The following is a 27,846-nucleotide window of genomic DNA, read 5'->3' as shown; positions in this document are numbered from 1 at the left end:
AGGCTAAGTGGTTCCCTCGACCGAAAGCCAAGCATTTTTCCCATAGATTTTTGGAAGATCGCAAGCTCTGTGATTAACAAAGGTTTATGATGTTTACACGTTTTGTCTATCAAGATAATCTTTACAAATTAACACAACATTTGTTACTTTTGAAGCCGAAATACAATCGGCAGAAGTAAAAAGCTAACACGGTGCTATAAACAGACTACACTTAAGGTCTGTCATGGCTCTGCTTCCTTAGTCATGTTTTTCTTGGTCCTGTAGCAGAGCCATGGCAAAGTCTTTGGTTATGTGTGGAGAGAAACATATTATTGTCCGTTTGACAGTAATATACGTTCTCTCCAGTGACTTGTCATTGGCCCCATTCCTCTCGTTTCCTCGTTATCCTTCCCCAAGTGTTTAATGTACCACACCTGCCCCATGTCGTTATCCCTCGTTTGTGTTCCTATATATATACCCTCATGTTTCTTTGTCTTGTGCTCGTGCATTGTATGTGTTTGGTGCCTGTACTGTGTGTTCCTGTATCGTGGTCGTGCTCTTGCCCGTGTTCCTGTTCCTGTTCGTGTTTTGTGAGTTTTGTGAATCTTGTGCCTCGTATGATTTAAGACGTTTGGTCGTGTCTTTGTGTGTAGTTTATTTGTCTTGTTTTCATTTTGCCCCCTCGTGGGAAGTCTCTTGTTTTAGTTATAACTCTTAGTTTTGTTTTTCCCCCATCGAGGGTGTTTTGTGTTGTTTTTGAATAAAGTCTTTTGTTAACCCCTTCACTGCCTGCCTGCGCTTGGGTTCTCTCTTCCACCACGCTCTGGTCGTGACAAGGTCGCTCGATATCAATGCCCCCACGACCAAACCTCCGACAACTCTCTCAAAATTGATGAAAAATTATTTCCCTGGTATGTAATTACTCCGTGAATGAATCCGCATCTACTTTTTGAGGGATTTGTTCCCATGTTGCATTATATGTGAGCTTTATATGCGCGATGACGTCTAACGTCCCCGCCAAAGGGGACGTTAGACGTTAGCAACTGCCGTACAAACTTGTTAGCAACTGCCGTTATTAAGACTCAATAAGGCTTTAAAAAATCCCAAGCGGGTTATAATTGTGTGTTTTATGTCATAGAATAAAACGTGAAAATACGTTTTGTTAACCACAGACCTTATTTCAGGCGATTTACCAAAAACCCATTCAAAAAACCCATAGACTTTGGAGCGATGGAACCGGAAGTCCTAAAATGCTAACTCGCTTCCGGGGTTTGCATACAAAAATATGTCATCTCTGAGCCTCCCTATACTTTTTAGTATCGAATGGAGGTGCAAATATATTTTGTCAATGTCATGGTCATATTTTGTTATTGTACAACACAGCTCAATTGAATCTAAAACCAAGAGCAACAAACTCTAGATTAGCTCTAAACTCTGTTTAATTTATTGAAATGCAAAACAAATCTCTCATAACATGATGCAGGCACCTGTTTATTTGCACCTTCCAAAAATAAATGTGAAAGCCAGTATGGTTTATGACACATGAGGATCTGCAATGTAAATCACTTTCACTTTGATCATGTGATATGCGAGATCTCATCTAACAGGTTTCTCTGTCTGTTTCAGTCAGGATTTTTGCGTGCGTGTCTGTTTTACAGGATTGCGCTTAGAGAACATAAACAAGATTTTCACTTTTTTAACATATTGTTAAAAAAATTCTTTAGAGGTCCACTTGAGGGGACAGTATGGGTTTTGTTATTGTTTGAAGATATACCGTAGCTGACCTTTTTGGAAGGAAGCGCTTATAAACAGAAACATAAAGAACCAAACAAACACAAACACAGATTTGTTTTTAAACAACACACACAGATTTGTTACATTGTGGGGACTTGTTATAGAAATAATGATTTTTTTACAGTACAAACTGCAAAGTGTTTTTGAGAAGTAGTGTAGTGAGGTATGATGGATGGTGACTGTGAGTATGCATTTGGTTTGGGGAGGAAGGAGACAGAAAAAGGTCAAAAGCTAATTCCTGTAACGCAAATATGACAGCGTCACTGATTTTATAATTTATGTTGATTAGATAGTGACATGGACTTTTTCGATTGGATCTCTTCCCAGTTAAAGACACATTAAGCTGCTCTTTTCTGCACGTTTAACAGCTCTGTTTTGATTTATTATTGATCTTTTTATAAGAAGCACTTACTGTAGATCAATATCTCAAATAGATCGCCTCCCTCTCTGAGGATGTGCTATGGTAAATGCTTCTTTCAGTCACACCGTCTATTCCCTTGACCAACCCATGATGTTCTCCATTAGATTCCTCATATACATTTTCTTTTGATACTAAATATAAACACGAGAAAATATATCCAGGACTAAAAACTGGACAAAATACACAGCGAAAGTGAAATGTGTTTTTATTGAATAAGCTATTTGAGTTTGAGACCAAGTTTCTGAAATGGTATCACTGATCGCTCGCTTGGAGTGCTTTATTCTCAACTACAGTTTCAAGAATCCGTTTTATTATCTCACTCTAAGCGACATCTTATTTGTTATACAAATCGACTCAGTTTTAGCACCAGACAATAAAAACGTTTCTGCAGTTTCCAGAATTCAAAGTAGGCAGCGAGTGTCTGGTGGGTTGCGACACACAGATTTGTGGGTTGAAACATCTACAGTAAATAAAAGGCTCTAGGAACATTTACTGTTTGCATCCTCACAACAACTTCTAAAGCATCAAACAGACTGAGTCTTGCTGTTGAGGGCACTTGTTGACGTGATAATTTGCTAAAACCCCCTGTACAAATTGGATGAAGGCTATCATTGATACAAACACAGATTTACAGATTATAGACGTCTATCTTGACTGTACTGTGTGTAACACTGCATTTACACTGCATAGAGAATTATGAGGCAGCCGTCTCCATCCAAACATGAAAAAGAATGAAACATTTCAAAAAAAAAAGAAAAAATTGAAAAACTAGAAAAAAGAAACATTGCAAATTAAAGCAATACTTCACCCAAAAATCATCCGGAAATTATGTCACAATTTACTCATCCTCATGTCATTACAAACTTTATGACTCACTTTCTTCTGTAGAACGCAGAAGAAGATATTTTGAAAAACTTTGGTAATCAAACAACACTGGCTCTATTAACTTCCATTGTATGGACACAAAACAACTGAAACATTTCTCAAAATATCTTCTTTTATCTTGCGCAGAAGAAACAGGAAATCACAGGTTTAAAACGACATGAGGATGAATAACCCTGTTGAAAAACCCCAGCATATGCTATATAGGTAGGTTTTGAAGCATGGTAGCTGGTTTGTGCTGGTTTAAGCTGATCTTTTGCTGGTTTAAGATGGTCATGTGCTGGTTTAAGATGGTCCTAAGTTGGTTTAGGACCAGTTTAAACCAGCACAAACCAGCTACCATGCTTCAAAACCTACCTAAACAGCATATGCTGGTTTTTTCAACAGGGAAATGAAAGACATTTTGTTTGTTTTTGGGCAAGTATTTCTTTAGGGCAAGGGTAAAACATGGAACAAATACTGTATATATTTACAAAGAAACATTATTTCAGTTAAAGGGGTTTTGAAAATGTAAAAGCTTTGTGTTTTTAAGGATTCGAGGCAACATGTGATCTTGCATGGCTCTTATACCCTGCATACAGAATGTCCCTATTCAGAGACCTGAGGGGCTGCAACTGCTCCCACACTCCACACACAGATGGTGCCTTTACATAACAGCAGCGTTCATTACGTCCACATCCTTTCTCAGATGAGGCCAAACTTCCCACTGAAACCTCCAAATGGTTGCCTTTATTCTAGCGGCCTCATGCAAAAGTGTAACCCACATGAAAAGCATCTTCAGCTCATTGTTTGCAAACGAGGTTCTCCGCACAAGCTGTGTCCTTGATGTGAGATTTTACCAGTCAGCAGCGAACGGCTTTTATCAGGTGACAGTCGCGAAAATCACTGGCCTCAATAAAGCGTTTGACCTGTTAGTAAAGATTCAGTGAAACAATCCTTCAGGACATCAATCAACACAACATCCGTAATGAAAAACACTCATTAGAAGAACAAGAGATTGTTCAGAGGTTTAAAAACATGCCGATGCTGCTCTGATCACATGATATAATGCAGTCTGTCAGAGAGTTATTGATCATCCTTTAACCTGCACAGCATCACCGGTCATTACACATGAGTCTACTGAAAACAAGCACACCGTAGAGATACAATCTAATAAGAGCAGAACTTTAACATTTTCCTTATTTACAACTCACTATCTGAGTTGTAGATGTCATGTCTGCTGGAAAATTTAGCTCTGGAGCCGATCATTAGCCGGGCCAAGCTAGCCGTCCATCTTGAACAGCTGTTTTAACAAGCTTCTGGTAGCCATGTTTTGTAGAAGCTGCATTCTGCAGCAGGGTAACCAACAGTGTAAACCATAAATTATCAGACATAAATAAAACAGGTGTAATTTTGTTGGTCTGTGAGTATACAGAGGGTCTTAACCTCATTAGCAACCAGAGCAATGCTTTCAAAAGAGCTTTTAGGAGAGTGTTGCACATGATTCATTTTAAATGCACGATGCGAAAGACACACACACTTTAGTAAGGAAAGTGAAGCAGGAGAGGAGGAAAGTCACAGACAGACAGAAGCCGAGAGAGATTGATGGCTATATTTAATTGAACACAGCAAACTGACAGGAAACCAATGGGGTGAGACACATGGTGTGTCTTTTCAAAACCTAGCATGACACATAGCATGATGTTTATTGAGTTGGCTCTAATGTGAAATGTGATGCGATTTTTGGTAAGGAAGTGCAGTAAGTTTGAATGTTTACTGGTTTCTATGGTGCATTGTGGGACATTTAGGAAGCTAATCTATCAGTGCACTGGAAGGATTTCTAACATTGGCCTGATCAGTGCCATAACCACCAAACCAGAAACCTGATTGAGATGCACAGACACAGAAACAGTCGCCGCGTCCGAAATCGCTTACTATGGCAGTTCGTACTGATTTAAATGAAGTACCTACCTATCGACTGTTAAAACAGTACGTTCTATATAGAATGTGTGGGGGTAGTATGAATTGATTTTCGGACGTACTGCATTCCCCATGTTTTATTGTCATATGACCCGTGTGCTTTTTGAAATATGACGTATTAAAGGGATACTTCACCCAAAAATGAAAATTCTGTCATCATTTACTCACCTTCGAGTTGTTCCAAATCTGTATACATTTCTTTGTTGTGATGAACACAGAGAAAGATATTTGGAAGAATGCTTATAACCAAACAGATTTTGCCCCCCCATTGACTACAATAATAGGAAAAAATACAATGGTAGTCAAAGGTGCCCCAGAACTGTTTGTTGTCCTACATTCTTCAAAATGTCTTCTTTTGTGTTCAACAGAACAAAAGAAAAGAAACATTTTTCCTACTATGGGAGTAAATGGGGGCAAGAACTGTTTGGTTACAAGCATTCTTCCAAATGTCTTTCTCCGTGTTCATCAGAACAAAGAAATTTATACAGATTTGGAACAACACGAAGGTGAGTAAATTATGACAGAATTTTCATTTTGGGGTGAAGTATCCCTTTAACATCAACCTGTACCTAGGCGTCGGTACAGACCCGAGAAATTAATTAAAAAACAGACACGCTTTGAAGTTGTGCGTGATTTTTATTTGATTAAATTAAATCATGGGATAGAGAAGTGCCCATCCGATGCACACTCACAAATCTCGGCAGAAGCAGTAGACCATCTGGGTATTTCTCGCCTACTGTTTTGTGCATACTGAGGTTTCCCACATACTACTCATGACTCATACTCATTTTCGCCTACTATATAGTATGGAAGTAGGCGATTTTGGACACACTGAATCCGTTGTTTATCACAACCATATACACTTAGAGCACAAAAGCTGCATACAGTAACTACACACATCAATACACCCAATGAACAATCCACCCGGTTTCTATGAGACAAGCACGTGATGCTCATTTCACAAACTTTCAGCTACAACCATACGAAAACAGAAAAACAATTCATAACCATCTCACCTAGTTTAAGAAGGGAATATCTGACTAGGAAGTAATCCTGGTAGAACTGCAGGAGTCTTGGTGATGTGCAGAGCGTAGTCTCCCGATCCGCTACAGGTTGCATCAGGTCTGCCGTACCACCGAATCTATATTATGAGAAAAAAGTAAGATGCTGTCAGGTTAGCTGAAATGACTTGCATGGAAACCGTCTGAGTTCCTCCCTAACCTGAATTCCTGTGAGGATAACAGTTGTGAACTAGAAAGATTAAGCTGTGAGAATAAATCATGCTGAATATCTTTTCCAAACATGGCTCGTAAATGTTGTGATTGTTTTTATACTATTACTGCAAGGCATTAAAGGTATAACTGGCACCTAAAGAACAAAACAGCAAAACATTGGTATAAGTACACAATCCTTCATTCTGAACTACAAGATGAGAGAAAGAAAAGGGAAACAGAGATGGTGTGAGGTGTTGCTTTGTCGGAAATGTATTCCCACAATAAAAATGATCCCTGGGCTGATGCTCAGCAGCCGTCCATCTGGTAAAATGTTTATATGCTCGCCTACTTTTAAGTCGCTTTGGATAAAAGCATCTGCCAAATGAATAAATGTAAATGTAGTAGGAATAAATGGCTTTGAATGCACAATATAAGAGAGTTACAGCGCAAAACAAGGAGGAGGTACTGTTAGATGTTGTGTTAAAGCCTACCAACAATACAGAGTAAATGATGTGTTGTTTACCTCGCACGATGCTGCTGTATCGATAGACTCTAATATAAAAATAAATAAAAGGCACTGAGGGCTGTGGAAATGATTCAAGCTCCAATCAAATTAGGCAAACAGCTGAAACTGACAATCATGAGGTGCTTTATTAATCTATAGGGCAGAGAGTTCAATCTGACGCTGGTGCCGACTGCTTTGTTTATAATGTTAACTTTAGCTAAAATCTACAATGCCGCCCATGTTCTACCAGGATGTGACAAGCCACAAGCCGTGATGCGACAAGTGACTTCTATGTTAATAACGGTTTCTGTGTTGCAGTGTCGCGTCACGTCTGGTTGAGACACGTGTTAAAAGCATTTGTATTCTACTCCTAGAATCATCATTTTGTTCATTATACACGGCGAACATCCTCTTCAGCCGGGTAAAGTAGTTCTATGAATATATAATGAGCACATTAGTGCCGTAGAATTTGGGGATATTACACTACCATTTGAGATTTCTATGATTTTAACCAGAATCCCATCACGGCTTTTACAGTTTTTAATTCGGAGTGAAATCTGCTTCATAATGCCAGTCACTCTTTACCTCAACTAGCATGTAGACCCTTAGATACCAAATACTGTAGGAAATAACACAAGACACAAGGTACATCGGTCAATACAGCAGTGTTTCTGCTAGGATTTTGTGAAACTGTGGCGCTGGATGACGTCACATGCTAATAAACATATTCGTGACGTCATCACATAGTTTTAATACTACGTTCAAGACACCTCGGAAATGGGGGGGGGGGATTTCCCACCACAAACACAGCGCATGCACAACCTCTGTCTTTGTAACTATGTGCTTATTTACAGACGAACAGTGTTTGTGCTTATACTGTATATCCAAAACAGTCGCTAACAGTGACAGGTTTTGGAAATGCTGGTTTGTACTCTTTCATTCACAAGCCGGCCACTGTATGGTAAACTGAATGTGCTGCTTCTCCCTGACGCTCACTTACAGATGCCAAATTTGCCAAGGTTATACTTCATCTTACACTTGCTTGCACATGTGTATTCCTGAACAAGCCTGAAAACAGCATGTTTTTGAACTAAAGGACAAACATATACAGACACTGTATTTTCTTAAATACATCAAAAACAGTTGCCAGGGGACAAAACCAAGATGGCCGCCACATGACTGACTTGCCTTAAAGTCACCAGGAAACGGAAGTTGCGATTGACTTCTTTTCTGTATCGTGATGTATATCCGAGTGAAACGGCTTCTGAAATTAGAAAAAAATGCAGGGCGGGGCTTTATTTTGCCCTTCCCTTTTTTGATTGGTTTGTTTGTTCAGTGGATGACACGGGGCCTGGAGGGGAGGGCTAAAAATGCCTGGCCATTGGACAGTCAGTATAGTCCTACACCTCTTTTGTTGTTTACGTCATGTGGTGAACCGTTGTTGTTGAGAGAGGAAAGGGAGCTTAATGTTTTTGATTAAAGATTACTGCCCGGTTTCACAGACAAGGCTTAAGGCTAGTCCCCAAAGTGAAAAGTAAAATGAAAGTTTGAGCTGTCCTAACTGAAAATAAATTGCCCTGACATATCTTAAAATACGTCAGTGCCATTGTTTTGTCTCAAGATGCACACCAGTAATGTTTTTATCGATGACATTTAATTGAAAGCGACTTAAATACCCTAATTTAACTAAGGCATAGTCCTGGCTTAAGCTAAGCCTTGTCTGTGAAACCGGGTCTATAAGTGCAAATGAATTTTAAAAAAAATAATGGTGTGTACGGATAAATCATTTATAATAATCACTGCAACACTGTGTAAAACACTTAGAATGTTCCTCTTTGATTTCATGGTGACTTTAAAGGAACTTGAATAATTCTCAACCAGCAGGGCCTGAAGTGATATTGATGCATGTATATGAGGTAAATGAGTGTACCGCCATAAACTCAGAGTAATAACTTCACTCTCTCACACAATCTATCTTCTCCCTCCACACAGCCAAACCTTTATGATAAATGACTCTATAATGTGACTTATGGGGGTAGTGAGGGCTTACTGCTACAACCCGCAGTGTGGGTATAAATGCTTTAGATTGAAGAAACGTTACAGTCAGCATGGCAGAGGTGATTAGATATAAAGGAGAGAGATTCATTACACTAACATGAGGAGGAGGCCGATCAAGGTCGCACAGTTGGAGCCAATGAGGAAGCATCACCAAGTGTCTAATTTGACAGATGGAACAAAAACATTTACAGTAAATCATGTGATGAAATAAAACAAAGCACTGTAGGACACAGAATATTCCACTTCTACAATGGCAAAACATGTTTTAGTTTATATGAAACCTATAACCGTAAATAACTCTACATAAATCATTTAGGAAGTGAAGCATAGTGGTAAAAGCATTATGCTATGGACCTACTTTTCATCAGCTGAATCTGGGGCACTAGTCAAGTTAAAAGGAATAATGTTTAGTGCCAAATACCAGCCCATTTGGGCACAAAACAGACAGGCCTCAATTAAAGCTCAAGATGAAAGGAAATGTTATCTTTTCAGTACAATAATAACCCAAAAACAAAGAAAAATTTAAATAAACTAAATTTGCTTCATCCTCATCATAAATCATGTTAAAGGAACAGTTCACCAATGAAAATTCTGTCATCATCTATTCAACCTCAAGTTGAACACATTTAAGATAAGGGAGAGAGAAACACAGTTCAAATATTAAACAGACTATAAATTCCTATATGTAATATTAATTAAGTAAAACTTGAAAATAAATAAATAACTATCCCTTAAAGGCCTCCACTGGCATGTTCTGACACAAGCTCTCGTGTTTCTAAATATGTCTTTACAGACTTGTGTATCGAAATTTAGACCTTACTGCCCTGTGAGGGTGACAATACAGAGCAAGAGAGACCTGCAGCTTAATGAGAGAGAGAGAGAGAGAGAGAGAGAGAGAGAGAGAGAGAGAGAGAGAGAGACATCACACTCCCTCGAGGACCGCATCACCGCACCCTACACAGACAGATCCCACGACGCACTCACCTCATCCGTCAACCACCCCACCAGAGAGAGAGAGAGAGAGAGAGAGAGAGAGAGAGAGAGAGAGAGAGAGAGAGACGAAATTTACATGTTTAAGGAAATAAGCATTCTTATCTAAACTTCTTTAAATTAGTTACAACTTGACTAAATACAGATAAACTTTGACTGATAAGCATCATTATGTCTGTACTTATCCCTGTGGATTTATCAAACTAGAAACCAGCACATTAGCTTCTCTCATAAAGAGGAGCAAAAATATATGATTTCTGAGCAACAGTTACTGAAGTTTTAGGTGTGAGGTAATTGTATTGCTGAGATAACAGTATCCGTAACAGCGCCGCTGTTAAACATCACTGCTACAAGTTCATTTTCAGGAAGCTGCATTTATGAATATTAAAGCCCCACTCATATCTCAGAGGGGGATTTTGTCTCCACTACCCACAGCAGGATCACCAGAGGGGGGCGTGAAAATGAGTGTAAGAGGAAGGATAAACTTCACTTGTTCCCATTTTGTACCCGAATCCATTCCAGGGGAACAGTTTGATTAAAAAAGATATGTTTCAAGTGTTGACATGAAAAGGATTTTTTTGGAATAAATTAAAAGCTTAAACATGTCTTGAATATAGGAAATGCTGGGGGCAAGGATCATCTTTCCGAGGTGGAAAAAATGTAATATAAATATTAAATACTTCAGCTAAATTAGTACTAAAATAGTTTTGTTAGATTAAATCATTTAAAATGGTTGCTAAAAGTATGTACACATCAATATCAAGCAGTTGGTACTAAGAGGACCTAAGAAATTTATCCTTTTTATTCTCAAGCTTAAATTAGTAGAAAAAAAATCACAAAAAATGTGACGCGGGAGGAAACGTATCCCTCTAGTTAAATTTTAAATTGTACATTGCACAACACAAAAGTAAATATTTGCTTCTATCTGTTGTATTGAGTTGAATTAAAACTGATTACGTTGTAAACAGTGAAATAAACATGAGGCTTATATCCTTCTTTACAAATTAAAAGCACCGAAATGCATGAAAGATAAACCATGAATCTATCCAACAAAACTATGTAACTAAAACAGATTAGATGGAATGAAAAATGGGACATGAACTGGAATAATGTACCTGTCAAATCTTTTAGATGAGCTGTGACAGAATTTTCAACACAATCCCTATTACACAAAGGCAACAAATGACTCAACTAAAGCAATTTAGCGTGCAGTGTGTTCTGTGTCACTGTCAGAGTTTTACTTTTACTATAACATGGTCTGTTTGAATACTCGATTCTGATAGTCTGGAAGGTGTGCAATGAAACCGTTTGATGCACAGGTACTTCCAGTCAGTGTGATCAACGTCGGGTGGTTCTTGGCCTCCACGTCGTGCATTAAAATCCTTTAATTCACAGCTAGCCGTGGATTATCCCTTACTAAAAGCATATTCATTAAGCGCCGCAGCAAAAAACTGAATGCTGCTGTCCATGGTGCTGAAGCAAACAACAACCCCGTTACACTGTCATTACACTGAAGTTGGTGGGAAAAACTGACCAGGGAAAAAAAACTTTTTAACTTTGTCACAAAACCCCTTTTTAAATAAATTAACATACAACTAAATGTTTTTATTTGTAACTTTTTTTCAACTTTTTGTCTTCCGTCTATGAAACTCTAATCTCTGACCCATACACGTCACCTTAAAGGCGCAGTTCTTGATTAACAGCGGCCACTAGCGTTGTATTATATATTTGCAACGAATCGCTCAGTCCAAACACGACGGTGGCCACCACAGTACAAAAAGATGTCGTTCTCATGTTGACGCAGGGAAGAGATTTTGCGGGCATTAGAAAGACTGTAGAAAGAGCGATAGTCTTATGTATTGCATAAAATAAAAGGTTTGTGGATTTTAAGTTTAAAAAGAAGGATAAAAGTCAGGCAGGAGCAAGGACCTGTGTTAATATTATAAAGACTTTACAGCAGAGACACGTTATGACCTACTAAGGCTTTTAGCGGAGATACTCACAGATATCTATGGAGATACTTTCCAGCAGAGAGACGTTGAAGAGAAAGATCGTCTTAAAATCATCCCCGAGGAGGTTGCTTTGATTCGGATCAGTTTGTGAGTAACATACTAACATACCAAGATATGTTGTTGTTGTAATATTAGCTGTGTGACGGAGCAGTTTTGAGCATCATTGTTTATCTGGAACCGCTTTAATATTGTACTCGTCCAGATACTGGAGAGAGAGAGAGCGAGAGCGCGTTGGAGCTGAAACTGGAGAGCGAGCGAGAACGCGTATTACTCTTTTACTCAATGATGAATTATCTTTCAGTTAATTTCACTAAATTAGTAATCTAACTTCTAGAAACGCAATACTTACATCTCAAAATCAATTTTACAACCCATTTAACTCTTTCCTCTCATTTCCCTAACGCACTCATCTCCTCAACACACTGTTTTCAGACATGTCAGATCCATATAACACTCACAATTTGGAACCGTTGACATGGCTGGTTAATCAGCACAGTGAGACAAGAGCACTGAGACCTTGGAAGTAGATGTGAGAGAGAAGGTGAGGTGTAAAGATGATGTGAAATGAAGTGAAAAGGATTAAGGTGCTTATTTTATTCATGCATATGAAACTCTCTGAACAAGAACAGGCAGGGAATGCGTTTAGATTCCCATCCCATCAATATCTTCACACCCTCTTACCCCATGTGAAATTTAAAACCTATTCTGATGAAATAATGAGGCAGAGATTGAATCTCCCAGAAGGGAGGCATAAACCTGTTTGCCATTAAAAAGAAAAAAGAAGCTTTTCCATGTGACATCAGAACACTAAAATCCATAAATATGACATGTATAACACATGTTCAGTCTTGAGGGAGTGGTGGGATTTATTTAACTGAATAAAAAACATCAATGAAATGTCCTTGAGGGCAGCTGTGACTCCTGCCACATAAAGGCTCATTTCTGCTAAAGGCAAAGACACAGAGACAGTTTATCATGCGAGTAACTATACATGCAGAGCAGAGACACATCTCCCCCTACAGTCCGGCAGTAACATTAGTATTCAGAATGAACAATGTACAGAGTGTCTCACAAAACCCAGGTAAACCTGATCGCTTAAAACTTGCTTTAAACTTCAGGATCAAACAACAGCACGAGTTTTGGGAGGCAGAAAAGGCTAGCCTCATGTTAGCTTTTTTTGCATTAAGATTTCAAAAATAAGAAATATTGTGTTCATTTGTAAAGATTATTTTGGCAGATTATCTTCACAGAGTTTATTTGTGGCGACCTACCTAAAGTCTATGAGAAAAATCCATAGGCTTCTGGTCGAGGGAACCAGTGCGGCACTAACTTACATTTATTCATTTGGCTTTTATCCAAAGCGACTTACAAGTAGGAGAGCATATAAACATTTTGTCAACACGCTAAACAGTACCGTTAGTTTACAAGGCCATGCTACTAGGAGGATTAAAGCTGGAGTAAGCAAAGGAGAGAATGAACAAGATATTTTTTTTAGACACAAGACATAGACAGTAATTGGTTAGTCAAATAAATGCGGAACAGGTATGTTTTGAGCTGTTTTTTGAAAGTTGTGAAGGATGCTGAGTTCGGGTGGAGGCCGGGTTGGCCATCCCTGTGGCACTCTAAATACATCTCTTACAAACCGAATGATCTTTAGTATAATGTTTATCAGATTAATGGCCAGCTGACGATAGAGCAGCTTTATGATATGTGCACGCGGCCCGTGCAACCCTTTGCAGTTTGCTTTTAAATACAAAAAAATATGATTTACCACATCTTTAAATAGCGCACAATCGACTTCATGTAAAGATATTGAAAACACTCCATGATTTTCAAATTGCTCATTGGTTTACTGTCACAACAACTGAATCAATAAAGTTGCTAAATCTCCGTCATCAAGTATTTAAATCATCATCTATTCCTATATAAACTAGTGGACAGTATGTTGATGTAGTTTATAAGTGCTGTCAGTGTGTAAGTTCACATTCTGCTATAAACGAATGACTTGAAATATGGCAGAAATGCGTTTGTTAACATTGAACCGGAAGTTTCTCCCATCTTTCGCGCAAAGCATCATGGGACGTCGGAATAAGGTGGATAGTGAATGTTTGACAGGAGGAAAGACGATTGTTTTTAGAGCCATTGTGTTTGTTTCACTTGAGCCTGGAATTCATCGGTCAGCAGGATTATCACACACGGACACTTGACACTCATTCATAATTCATCAGTTGGACATAATACAGTGTAAGCAGAATATACGACACACCACGAAGGCAAGGAAGTGATATTTTCAGCAAGACACTATGAAACCTGACTGTACATCTGTAGAAAATGCTTTCATTCATCACCGGTAGAACAGATTATCATGCGTGCTCTTTCACGACAGCAGCACCCAAAAACTCGCTTTAGACTCACACAACTAGAGCTGCACGATTAATCGTTAAAAGATCGCGATCTCGATTCGAACACCCACGCGATTTCATTAATGAAAATCAACGATTCTCGTGTCTAACTTACCTCGGACTAAAATCATAACGCTTCAATATGTGCTGGTGCTGCCGCAGAAGCAGAGATAGCATTATTATCATAAGGTATGTAACGACGTCACAAACAGTCTTTTCAACCACACACTATCCTTATTTCTGTGTCCAATGATCACAGAAGTATTGGGATTAAAGCAGAGAGTTGCCAACTCACGCATGAGACGCGTTTACAAGCTCCTACAATGCCCAAATAAATCTCACACCAAACAACAGACCAACATATAAAGTAAATACATCCTGACAACAAAACTGCTCTTATGAGTGTCTTTCTTACATTGTTCAAATATGCTTCACATCTTAACTAGACAGGTTTGAAACGAAACTATCGATTGCAGACAGTTTGTAGCGCTGACAAATTCGAGTGCGCGTTTATATCCGTCATTGCGGTAAAACACGTCATCACAGTGTGTGTCGCTTATCACAGTATTTACGCTAATAGAGAAGCTGCGCTATTAGAGCTTTTCATCAAGTTGCCAAAGTTATTTTAAACTGTTTACAGGTGAGAATACTGCGTTGTTATGTTTATCAGTAGTGTCTTTCTTTAAAGACCCCTTCAAGCAGTCTGTAGATAGATATCAGGCAAGACCTTTAATTGCAAGTGTCACCTTATGAATTTTTTTATACTGAGAAATATTTCATATACACGTTAATTCAATGCATTAATACTTTTTAGGAAGTTAAACTTTTGCATTTAAAGTAAAAAAACACTTTAGTTTACTTTAGTTTTAAGTTTCTCACTATAACTACTGTAGGTTAACCATAAAATATGTAATAATTTTGAAGCAAAGTCCTACGTATTACATACCTAAATAAACAATTTTTTGTCAGAACCTCTAGTAAATTATTACTTTTAGTCATCATTCAGAATCGTAAAAGAATCGCAATCTCTATTTGAAACAAAAGAATCGGGATTCTCAATTTATCCAGAATCGTGCAGCTCTACACACATGATAAAACTTGGGCTATTAGTAACAATAGAACTGGCTGTGAGAGCAACAGTGCTGTCAAATAGGCCTGGGAATAGAAAAACACTGTTCCTGAATCAGAAAATAAATGGTTCCAGCTACTATTACCTGTTACCCAGAATCCCTCAGGCTTCCTCTCACTACAGAGACATAAAGCAACTCTACAGAACCCTTCACAAACAAATGCATTGACCAAGTGTGTGCCCATGTCAATGTTTTTGTCGGTTGGATCAGATGCATCGATCCACAGCCAAGTGAACTGCTTAAATGAGGGCTCAGAAACAGACAGGAGTTACTTTTCCTTTGACCTCACAAAACACCAGTGAACATACGAGATGCACAAACTGATACAGAAACAGTTTGAGTAGCATAATATCACAATACAACGTTTTAAAGTTGTGAATAATAGTTCATTGTGAAACTGTTGACCTCACTGCTTTACATACTAAACAACTGGATCGGTTTTAAATGAGAGAAGATGAAATATGAATGTGACATCAGAGGTGATGGGTGCTTTGTGAACGGGACACTGAACTCATCTCTGCTCCACAGACACTCTCCTCTTCTTTCACAGTAACTCAAACACGTTTCCTCATGACAGTCTGATGACTGATCTTCAGTTCAGCAGCTTTTATCTCATCGTCTCCACAAACACTCATGATTTCCCTGGATGAAACTACTCTTAGAAATAAAGCATCCAGACAAGTTAAAAATGAACAATCCCTCGGTCTCTAGTGGCTTTGAGATCTTATGTGTACTTCAGTCATATTTATACAGACGTTCAGATGAAATCTGAACAGGCTTTGAAATGCTAGCATTACTAGCATTAACATGAAGGACCACATCAGATCATGTAAAAACAACACTGCTTCCTTCCATTTAATGGCAATATTTTGTACAAAACAGAAGCTTAGTCTTACCCAACTTTTAGAGAGACATTGCAAACAAGGATGATCCTAAAATTGTTTGGGCCGAGGAATTTCCTGTCATGCTCCGCACCAATTAATTACCATGATTTTCTCCTCTGGTTGTCAAGGCAACAGCAGGTTTAAGCCTTCAACGCTGTTTGTGCTGCTGACAGTGTGTCATTAAATAAAAGCACCCGCTATTAGTAATGGAGAGATACACTGTAATTATAAGCCTTTATTTGTTCCCTGTGGTCTATCGGGGGAACTGACCCTCACATGCCGCCGGGAGGATTTAAGGCAATGAGATAAAAATGTTAATGGAGTTTATTACAGATCAGATGATAGCAAGCTGTCAACATAATGTTCATCTAGTTACTCAGATAGAGAAGATGGAGTCTTTTTTGGATATTTTTTTCTTTTGTTCTATGTTTTTCATTCTCTCTCAAAATGCTAATAAACTGAGATTATCATTCTGCAGTCATTGCATATGTCACCCTGGACAACAAAACCGGTCTTAAGGGTCAATTTTTCGAAATTGAGATTTTTATATCATCTGAAAGCTGAATAAATACGCTTTCGATTTATATATGGTTTGTTAGAATAAGACAATATTTGGCCGGGAGACAACTATTTAAAACTCTGGAATCTGAGGGTGCAATAAAAAGTTGTTAATCAGAGGCGCTTTTGCAGACCGCTGCTAGGAAGAATCAGGTTTGTTTTAAAGCTCTCTATTGGCTTACCGCTGCAATGACGTTTAAAGGACACTTCAGAATATGAACCCGAAAGCTGAAATTCTAAGCTTTACATTGATACCAAACTTGAGTGGGTAATTCCCAAAGAGCGGGCAGTAGTGATTTTGCTGCATCCACCCACAAAAATAAAGTTTTGTGGTATTTACAGTAGGAAATTTACAAAATATCTTCATGGAACATAATCTTTACTTCCGCTTTAATATCCTAATGATTTTGAGCATAAAAGAAAAATCGATAATCTGACCCATCCAATGTATTTTTGGCTATTACTACTAATGTTCTCGTGCTAGTTAAGAGACTGGTTTTGCGATCCAGGGTCACATATGGAAATGCTTATCTCTTTCAATGTTTTGTTTGGAGGATTTCACAACAGTCTATTTTCTCAAACAAAACTCACCCTCATGTCATTCCAAACCTGTATAAATGTCTTTGTTCTGCTGAACACAGAAGAAGATATTTTGAAGAATGTGTGAAACCAAACAGTCCTAGGGCACCGTCGACTACTGTAGTTTTTTCCTGGTATGATAGCCGATGGTGCCCCAGAACTGTCTGGTTACAAACATTCGTCCAAATATCTTCCAATTTTTCCAAACTATGCTTTCAGGCACATGTTTATTTTGTCACATATGCCCAAAAGGCCAGAGAATTACCACACTAAAGGTTTACACAACAGCGGCTGTCATTACCTTCACCCAAATACTGTTTTCAGGCACATGATGTGTTTATTTTATGTCACAGACTAAGTAAACAGGGTTATACAATGCCGTCTGTTTGTATTAGGTGGCCGAGCAGCTGTCATTTTGCTGCATCCCATAATGCAATTCTGCATTCTTTGCATTCCCTATTCCATCACACACATTAACACACTGGGGGAATTTAAAACCAACCTCAGAAAAGTTGCCATGTCACATCAAAGTGTTCTCTTCAAGCAAGGTTACATTATGAGGTCATATCATGAATAATGCATGAAAATAAAGAATCTGCGATTTTCTTTTTTGCTGTGGCATGAACCAACAAAATCAAGATGTTCATCGCAGTAACAGGAGTTGTTATTGTATTCCCAGATGGACATTAAATTCTGACAGTTTCTTCCCGAGCAGTTGAATGATGATACCGGAGTGCCTGAGGCTTCCATAAGTTACCGGATTGTGATGAGTTATTCAGTTATGGGAGGTGATTTGTAAGAAGAGTTTTTGCTGAGATAAGCTCGGACAGATTGACAGAATTAGAATCTGCAAGTGATAGAAAAACACTCAACTATACGCGATTAGGATACATCACGAGATCTGAAATTTGGCCCTGCTTATGTTCTCAATTCATAATTTCTTCAAATGTAACGTTAGGTAAACGGTCTATTTGCATACACAAAACAACACCACATCACAATCACTGAAGGCTTTTTAAAACGTTTTTTTTTTTGTTTAAGACCTGAACAAATTCAATTAATACAGTATGTCTGAATCACATGAAACCTACCAAATCTCAAAATGCATCATGTATCACAAACACTAACCAAACAGGCTTTAAAATTGTAACACTGTTTCCAAGCATATCAGGTTATCTTTAGGTTAAGAGCAAGACAAATTCATTCTAATAGACAGTTGACGTCACGCCATTACACTGCGTTCCAAATTATTATGCAAATTGGATTTAAGTGTCGTAAACATTTAATTTTATATTGTTCAATTAAACTTATGGATGGTATTGTGTCTCAGTGCTCTTTGGATCACTGAAATCAATCTCAGACACCTGTGATAAGTAGTTTGCCAGGTGAGCCCAATTAAAGGAAAACTACTTAAGAAGGACGTTCCACATTATTAAGCAGGCCACAGGTTGGCATATCAAGCAATATGGGAAAGAAAAAGGATCTGTCTGCTGCCGAAAAGCGTCAAATAGTGCAATGTCTTGGACAAGGTATGAAAACATTAGATATTTCACGAAGACTTAAGCGAGATCATCGTACTGTGAAGAGATTTGTGGCTGATTCAGAGCACAGAAGGGTTCGTGCAGATAAAGGCAGAATGAGGAAGGTTTCTTCCAGACAAATTCATCGGATTAAGAGAGCAGCTGCAAAAATGCCATTGCAAAGCAGCAAACAGGTATTTGAAGCTGCTGGTGCCTCGGGAGTCCCGAAAACCTCAAGGTGTAGGATCCTCCAGATGCTTGCAGTTGTGCATAAACCTACTATTCGGCCACCCCTAACCAATGCTCACAAGCAGAAACGGTTGCAGTGGGCCCACACATACATGAAGACTAATTTTCAAACAGTCTTGTTTACTGATGAGTGCCGTGCAACCCTGGATGGTCCAGATGGATGGAGTAGTGGATGGTTGGTGGATGGCCACCATGTCCCAACAAGGCTGCGACGTCAGCAAGGAGGTGGCGGAGTCATGTTTTGGGCTGGAATCATGGGGAGACAGCTGGTGGGCCCCTTTAGGGTCCCTGAAGGTGTGAAAATGAACTCTGCAAGGTATGTAGAGTTTCTGACTGAGCACTTTCTTCCATGGTACAAAAAGAAGAACCATGCCTTCCGTAGCAAAATCATCTTCATGCATGACAATGCACCATCTCATGCTGCAAAGAATACCTCTGTGTCATTGGCTGCTATGGGCATAAAAGGAGAGAAACTCATGGTGTGGCCACCATCCTCCCCTGACCTCAACCCTATTGAGAACCTTTAGAGCATCCTCAAGCGAAAGATCTATGATGGTGGGAGGCAGTTAGCATCAAAACAGCAGCTCTGGGAGGCTATTCTGACATCCTGCAAAGAAATTCAATCAGAAACTATCCAAAAACTCACAAGTTCAATGGATGCAAGAATTGTGAAGGTGATATCAAAGAAGGGGTCCTATGTTAACATGTAACTTGCCCTGTTAGGATGTTTTTGATTGAAATAGCTTTTGATTTCAGTAAATATGACCTCCTAATGCTGCAAATTCAACAAATGACCATTTTCAGTTTTTTACAACCTATGAAATGTTTTCAAACTCTGTTGTGCATAATAATTTGGAACAGTGCATTTTGAGTTTTTCATTTTTTAAATAAATACTGTTGTCAGTGGGAGGTTTGTTCAATAAAATTCCAAATGTACCCTAACTGTTGATTACTTGAAAATTATACTGACTGTCATTTGCATCGACAAATTAGGAAAACCAGAGAAAGATATCATTTGCATAATAATTTGGAACCCAGTGTAGTTGGTCATATGTTCAAGTACATACAACGAATTACAGTTTTTCTGTCAGATGGGTCACGGCCTGACTCAGAGACCCTCCACACAAAACTATTGGACTATGAAATAAAAAACACTTCAGCTGTTCTTTAACACATAAGAACCATGAGCTTTTATCTATGTGCTCTTCAGTCATTTTGGATTTGCTTTAAGAGCACTAAAGCTCAGATGTTAAAGGGAACACAGATAATAGATAAACCCAAAGCTCTCAGTGAAGACAGCCGCTAACCTACAGTTCCTCTAAAGATGTAGATCTGGAGCATCCCAGAGTGTCTCACCCTTTACAAGTTAAAGGAACAGTTCACCCAAAAATGAAAACTCTGTCACCATTTATATACCCTGAAGTTGTTTCAAATCTGTATACATTTCTTTGTTCTGATGAACACAAAGAAATATATTTGGATGAATGTTAGCAATTTTCAGTTATGGAACATCCTTCACTACCATAGTAGAAAAAAATGATTGTATATTTTTGTTCTGTTGAACACAAAATGAGATATTTTGACGAATTTAGGAAAGCAAACCTTTCAGGGGCACCTTTAACTACCATTTTAATTGTTCATACTATGGTAGTCAATGATGTCGTGGAACTAAAAATGGCTTACATCCTTCCAAATACCTTCCTTTGTGTTCAGCAGAACAAAGTAATTTATACAGGTTTGAAACAACTTGAGTAAATGACAGAATTTTCATTTAAGCCTTACATGCTGTACAAAACAAAACTGTACAAAACTGTGCAAATCATTTATCTACAACAACAAATCTAATGTGGCAGGCACCACCAAAGAAACCTTTTGAACTCTTGAACACCAATCGTTTTGGAAACATTTTCCTTTCAGTTATAATAGGCCTGAATGGGACGCCATGACACTCTTGATGTCATGGCAAATTAAAGTTCTCAACATTTCATTTGCGGTGCAGCAGTACTTCACAATTGTAATTTACCGAAAGAGCTCTGCTCAGCGAATTGTTTGCAAGCCTCAGACAAAAAGACACGCCCACAGATCAACAACCAGCTGACAAAAACCTAACGCAAGCTTTTTTTGCTGATATAGTCATAACCATCCCTGTCTCTTCAGTATTTGAGATTGAGTGTTCATTGATCAATGCTTCAGGTTTTATTATTAAGTACAGTAAGATTAAAAACTGAGGTAGTACTTTGTCTTTCAGCCTCCTCTCCAGTGTTGACAGACTTTGATGAAACTCACACAATTTCTCCTCTCCCCTACAGGCAATAGATTCAATGTCGCTGTCTTCATGTAGGACAGAATCTTGTCATTTCAGTTAAATGTGTTTATGGGCGGTTGGCTTTAGATTGGTTGTGAAGTGACTAGATTATCTTGATACATGGGGCTATATTTTAGGCACATAATTCTTAAAATAATAAATGCTGTAGTGATAAACTGTAAAATATACAGTGTTTCTACATGTTATTAAATTTAACCAAAATGTAACAGATAGGTAATATTTTACAATTGATTAACTTCACAGACTAGTTAATAATACAGCAAACATTAGTGAGTGAAAATAGAAAAACAGGTTTATTTTAACTCAGTCAGATGCGTGTGTGACCTTATGAGTAGGCCCAGGTGTAATTTGCTAACTTCATGCAGTAAAATGCTTATTCTTTGTTTAATACTGTATGCAGATTAGTACTACACTTTTATATGTTGCATAGAGCATAATATGTTATACATTTGTAACTGTAATGAATAAACAGTGTACAATCTATCTAACAAACACACAAGAGTGGAGCATGTGCAAAACGCCATGACTGATGGGCAATTCTTCAGAAATCTGCAGAGCTTTCTGTGTGGGCTTGCTTATGAGCAATGAAGTAAACAAAGCACAAATTAATCCGAGACATTAGTCATAAACAGTTAGCATAAAGACCACAATATAGACATCAGCAATAGCTGCATAATTTCTATTCACTATAACAACAAACAAGGTGCACATTTTTCAACTGACTATAGATGACCCACCTCTGCATTGTTTCTCCAGTGTAGTCTTAGAATGCAAAAAGACACGAGACAACCACAAAAGCAAATACGAATAAAAATAAATTGTACAATGTGGACAACGTGACAATACTAATAAATCTAATGCATACAGCAGTTCAGCACCACGGACAGCAGACAAAAATGTACAAATACGTTTTTAGCTTTTTTATTTTTAATTGATTTGTACTTTGTATTTTTAACAGTATACTGTGAATCAGTCTTGATTTATTTTACTTATGTAACATTATATTCTTATAATATATAGGATATGATTAATGTGCTAGAAAAATAAAGCTAAAGTTAAACACAGGTTTGTGGAATTGGTCCTGTTGTAGTGTTTGTTGTACTGTTTAACCATCAAGGACTCTCTAACATCTCCTACTTTTTAAAACCATGAATAATTTCTTTTCATATTCAGTAAGACGAAAGTAATAAGCCATTTCACCTAGGGATGCACCGAAATGAAAATTATTGGCCGAAGCCGAATAAAAATGAAACACTTGGCCGAATAACGAACACCAAACATGTTTTTTTTTTGCATTTCTTCTATTTATTTAGCCCTTTTTTTCACTATTGCATAAACTAAATGGTCAAAATGTGCTTTTTATAATTTGTCCTGTTTTTTAATAAAATACAATATAACTTAAAATAAAATTGAGCAAAACAAAGTCAATTAAAACAAAAAATTGAAACTGAATAGCCTATAGTAGGCCTATAACTGACTGGTAAAAGAATGTAATGTAAGTTACTCTGTACCCCTACAACAAAACAGTTCATTAAAAAGTGTCATTCAACATTAGGCCTATAAGCTAAAAATACAAATAAACAAAAATTGTTGGATTATTATAGGCTACATTGCAAAATGATTTAAAGAAAAAAAAAAAAACACCCAATGCAAGCAATTCTGACTGATGCTGACTGACAACCATATCAGTTCACGTCTCTCCTCCAAACTCCGCCCACAAAAGATGACTGTTCTCTGATAAGGTGCACTCGTGGCCGGGATGCACAGAACATACTTTGACAAGTTGTTTAGTACAGGGAACTGAGTGCACACGACGACTGTATGATGTCAAAGGATGTCGCGAGTGGCGGGGCTACTGGAAATTAACTCCCACGCGGCAAGTCCCGTGCTGTGTCTTTCTCTGACACTTTAAAATGCTCCACACACAGCCAAAATGTTTGCGGCATTAATAAAGCGTACGCCCGTCTCTCTCTTTCTTTCTTTCTTTCTCTCTCTCTCTCTCTCTGCGCTGGTTGCTGCTTGATCGTATCACAAGTCAAATTTATTCGGCCATTTCACATATTCGGTTCGGTTGCCGAACATTCAGTGCATCCCTAATTTCACCTCTACATAATCTGCGACAAACATGTCTGCTATACAACATGTCAGCGATACTCTGTTGGATAAACAAAAAGCTGGTGTAAACACTTCCGGCATGAGATATCTGAAATGAATTGCTTGTGAAAAACAAATGAATTGTTTCATCAAAGCTCACGTAGCAATGAGCTGTTGTCAAGAATATAGTGAATGTGTGCTTAGAATTGCTTCAGAGTTAAACTAAGGCACCAAGAAGGTTGTAATGATTTAAATATACAATAAGACTCATATGTATATATACTGTAGGCAGGACACAAAGGTCTTTTATTCTCAATCACAGATCAGTCACTGATGCAGGACTTCTCTCTTCGCCAAATCAAGCTGCAAATGCTCAGCTTTGACACGTTTTCCATCTTCTATTTCTGGCATGCATAAATCATAAGTGGGCCACATTTCTTTTCAAAGATGTGAAATATGAAGTAGCACACTCACACAGGGAATTCAATACCATGAGAACGGACAGCCTGATATCTGATTTTCACTCCAGGGGCAGTGACCAGTTACAAGGTGTTCACAAATGACTGAAATTTGCTCATTTGTAACGTATAAGATTTTAAATGAACACGTATGCTTTTGTCAGACACTTTTATCCAAAGCAACTTACAGTGTAAGCTATACATTTTATATGAATGTGATCCCCGGGAGGATTTGAGAGAAGAATTTGGTGAACTCACAAGCCACGTGATATTGTAGCTTATAGTTTTTGATAGTTAATTTATGAATTATGAAATGTATATTTCTATAAAAACCAATGTGTTGGATGTATATATAACATACGTATACAACCTCTCAATATTTCGAGTTTGAATGTTCGTTATATGAATTCAGTGAATAATTTGTGTTTGTAAGTGTGTGTGTGAAAAATAAAGGCATTTATTTATTATCTCAAATCTAAAAATGTATAAGTTGTATCCATTATCTGCATTTGCACTATACACTTGGCAGAACAATCCAAGGAGCCTTTGACCTCCATGGCCATTGGAAAGAGTAACGTGAGTTGATGTAGTTCATCCCCATTGCTGTTTTTAATGACAAACGACTCGCATTGACAGGAATATCCGATCTGCCCCCTTACATAGCAAATGCAACACTACATATCCGATTCAAACCAGATTTATTTCCACATATGACTGAAGCTTGAAACTGATCCGAGAATCGGCTTACATGTTTGTGGGTCATATCTGATCTACTGTATTCATTTGTGTAGCAAGCCAGACACACTTGGTATGATCCTAATGTTTCGGTTACTGAACTCTATTGATTTTTGACATTGGCTTTCAAAAGCCCAATTTTTAGCCCAAGTTGAGCACACTAAGTTAGTCCTACACATGTAATATACAAGTTAAAAAGTTGAAAGCAGCTCTATAAAATGGTAAAAATAAATTAATACAATATTAAGGTGTCACCTCACACTCTTCTTTTTTTGAGAGAGAGAGTTTTGTTTGCTTGACAATGGCAAGTTATGCATTCTGAGGTTAAGGGGACAGTTCACCCAAAAATGAAAATTCTGTCATCATTTACTCACCCTAATGTCATTCCAAGCCTGTATCACTTTATTTCTTCCGCAGAAAACAAAAATATATACTTTTAAGAACGCTGGTAACCAAACAACACTGACACCCATTGACTTCCATTGTGTGGTCCCAAAACAACTACTGCAAGACATTTATCAAAATTTTCTTTTTTAATCTGCAGAGAAAGGAAGGTTTTACAGGTTGTGAATGACATGAGGGTAAACGACATAAATAAAAATCCTTTTAATGCCCCAAGTTCACCTTCACTTCATTATTTCAGGCTTAGTTATGACCTACTGTATAACAACAAAGGATGGATGCATCAAGATTTTAATGTAGTCCTACATCCTTGACTTCGAATAGTATGCGCAATTAACTGCTTCTAAACATTTAAGTCTGGTCATGACTCTTTAATTGAGAGAGTGAAAAATAAGAAGTTCTTGACATCCTATGAAGTGCTTTGTTGAAAATGTAAGAGCATTGTGTACCTGATCATTCAGTATGAAATACAAAATCTATTTTAGCTGTACTTATCATATAAACGAGAAACTTGCTTTAAAGCAGACTCCAAACAGATGCTGGAGTTAAAACAAGATAAACTTGAGATTGAGCTCCAGCAGAGAATAAATATAAATCAGCAGCACATAATCAATACATTTAAATGAGCTCGGGTGTGGAGGTGGTCCAAACCGCAGCTTATTTGACACCCACAGCTGCTCAGAACTGCTGAGAGAAGCTTACGGTTCCACTGGTTTTATGTTCCCAAGTACATTAAGACTGTTTGTTTGCACAACTGCTTTGAGAACAGAGCAATAAAATAAAATCACTTTGGGAAGATGCAGAGGGCCATGAAAAGAAAATCTTCCTTAGGTGATGTAATCTCGCAGAAGCCATTGAACCAGCTACTGTACATTCAACAAGATGTTTCTTTGCTGACTGTCCATGAAAGCCATAATGAACCCTCTTTTAATGATTCCATGTTACTGTTGCCAATAGTAACGGTTAGAAAGATGGCAATAAAGACAGAAGCAGGGAGAGCTGAAGGGTTTGGAGAGGTCTGAGTCTAAAAACTGGACGGTAAATGATGTCCTTGAAAACCTCTTTCTATCTTGATCTTCACACTCAAGCTGAACACTCACAGAGAAAAATCAGAAAGACTAATGGAGACCTTGTGCAAAAACCATAGTTTTATCGTGCAATCTGAAGAGAAATGTTACATTTTTTAAAATCTTTTTTGTTTGCGGACTTAAATTTCTCGGCAAATCTGAGCAGAGAGGATGAACTCTTTGACTAATCTTTCGAGATCTTCTAAAACTAAAATGTAAAACCTGTTTTTCTCACATGTCAGTCCCCACTGGGATTTTGCAGAGATTTTTTGTGATTTCTGCGGCCAAAAATGCTCGATTTTGGACGGCTTTATTCAAATTTTGGGATAAAAATGGCAGTTCTTGTAAAAAGTAAAAAATACTACTTGAATTGGCAAGCAGGGTTCTTCTTTAAAACTACCACCTGTGAAACCATTATTTATTCATTTTCTATGATTAGAAGGCATGCAGCAGATTCAAACTGACATCTGGAAACCTCGGCCGCTTTAAGTCGCCAAGGCCCGCCCAAGAGGCCATTTTCGTTTTCGTTTAATTTAATGCCGCTTCATGTTTATTGTTGTGGAAATGGCCCTATGATAACAGACCAGTGTGCGTATACAAACCTATCAAAAGTTTACAACAACGTTTGTGAGTTTGTGCCATGAACCTCGCATACTTTTAAGAAATCAGCGTTTAGTTGACCGTGTTGAACGTTCATTGCCACCGATATAAACAAGACAGCTTTCTTCATAGATCAGATGGCATTGTGTTTTTGTTTATTGTTTAAGAATGTGACACACACGTCGGTGAGGTTGACTTGACTCAAAGCCACTAGATGAAAGCCTGCAACCTTTAGCCAAAAAAAAAACATAACGGGTAATGCTAACACTTTGGCGGAACGCAGGAAAGGAGACCAGAGGCTAGTTATTTTAATGGTTGTTATCCAGTACGCTTTCTCCGACTGTAAGTGTTACAGTATCTCTGCTTGAGTTTTAGAGCAGGTTTTGACGGAATGTGGGATTTGATAACGTCACATGGCGCGACTTCAGTCAAATCTCTTAATTTTGCAAGTTGCCGTAGATTTTGCGGAGTTTGTTTGATTATGCGTTAAATTCTGCGATGGCAAAATCCTGCAGGGACTGACATGTACAATGCTAAAGAAGAAACATAGGCAGAGTTATTTATTTACTGTCACCGTAAACCAGAAGTTGTGAACACCTTTCCATCAATATTGTGACATATTTCTGAGTAAAATATTAAATGAGGGTGTGTCTAGGGTTCTTCCACTGCAAATTGATTGTGTAAAAGTAGGCGTTACATTCATAAATGCAAGTTGCGGCAGACTGACAGTTGTAGGATAGGGAGAGGAGATAAAGGATGATCTGTTCTACATTTTCAGATTTTGATGGTTGTATATACAAATTATAATCTTTAATCATAAATATATATATATCTTTTTTTGTGGTTTGGGATGTATTGTTCACTGCAAAACTGGTAATGTGCACTAACAAAGTAAATAGGGTCCATTAGGATTGCATGTGGACGTTAATATCATTTCTGTCAAAAAGAATCAATAGAGATTTCGAATATCTCTGTTGGGACGTTTCACAGTTCTAGAAATTACAATAAAAAAAAGTTTAAACGATTGT

At 37.9% G+C, this 27,846-nt stretch overlaps 1 protein-coding gene across 1 annotated transcript in view; it reads right to left on the bottom strand.

The window, feature by feature from the left end:
- LOC130547497 (uncharacterized) overlaps nucleotides 1-27,846 on the bottom strand; it is a 112,524-nt gene that overhangs the window by 65,519 nt on the left and 19,159 nt on the right. The window contains exon 10 of the mRNA XM_057323460.1: nucleotides 6,052-6,176. The gene's annotated coding sequence lies outside the window, so the exon portion shown is untranslated. The remainder of the gene's footprint in view (nucleotides 1-6,051; nucleotides 6,177-27,846) is intronic.

This window comes from Triplophysa rosa, linkage group LG24 (genome assembly GCF_024868665.1).
Source record: "Triplophysa rosa linkage group LG24, Trosa_1v2, whole genome shotgun sequence".
Lineage (NCBI taxonomy): Eukaryota > Metazoa > Chordata > Actinopteri > Cypriniformes > Nemacheilidae > Triplophysa > Triplophysa rosa.
Note: the sequence above shows the minus strand (reverse complement) of the source record. Positions and strands in the feature narration are given on the sequence as shown.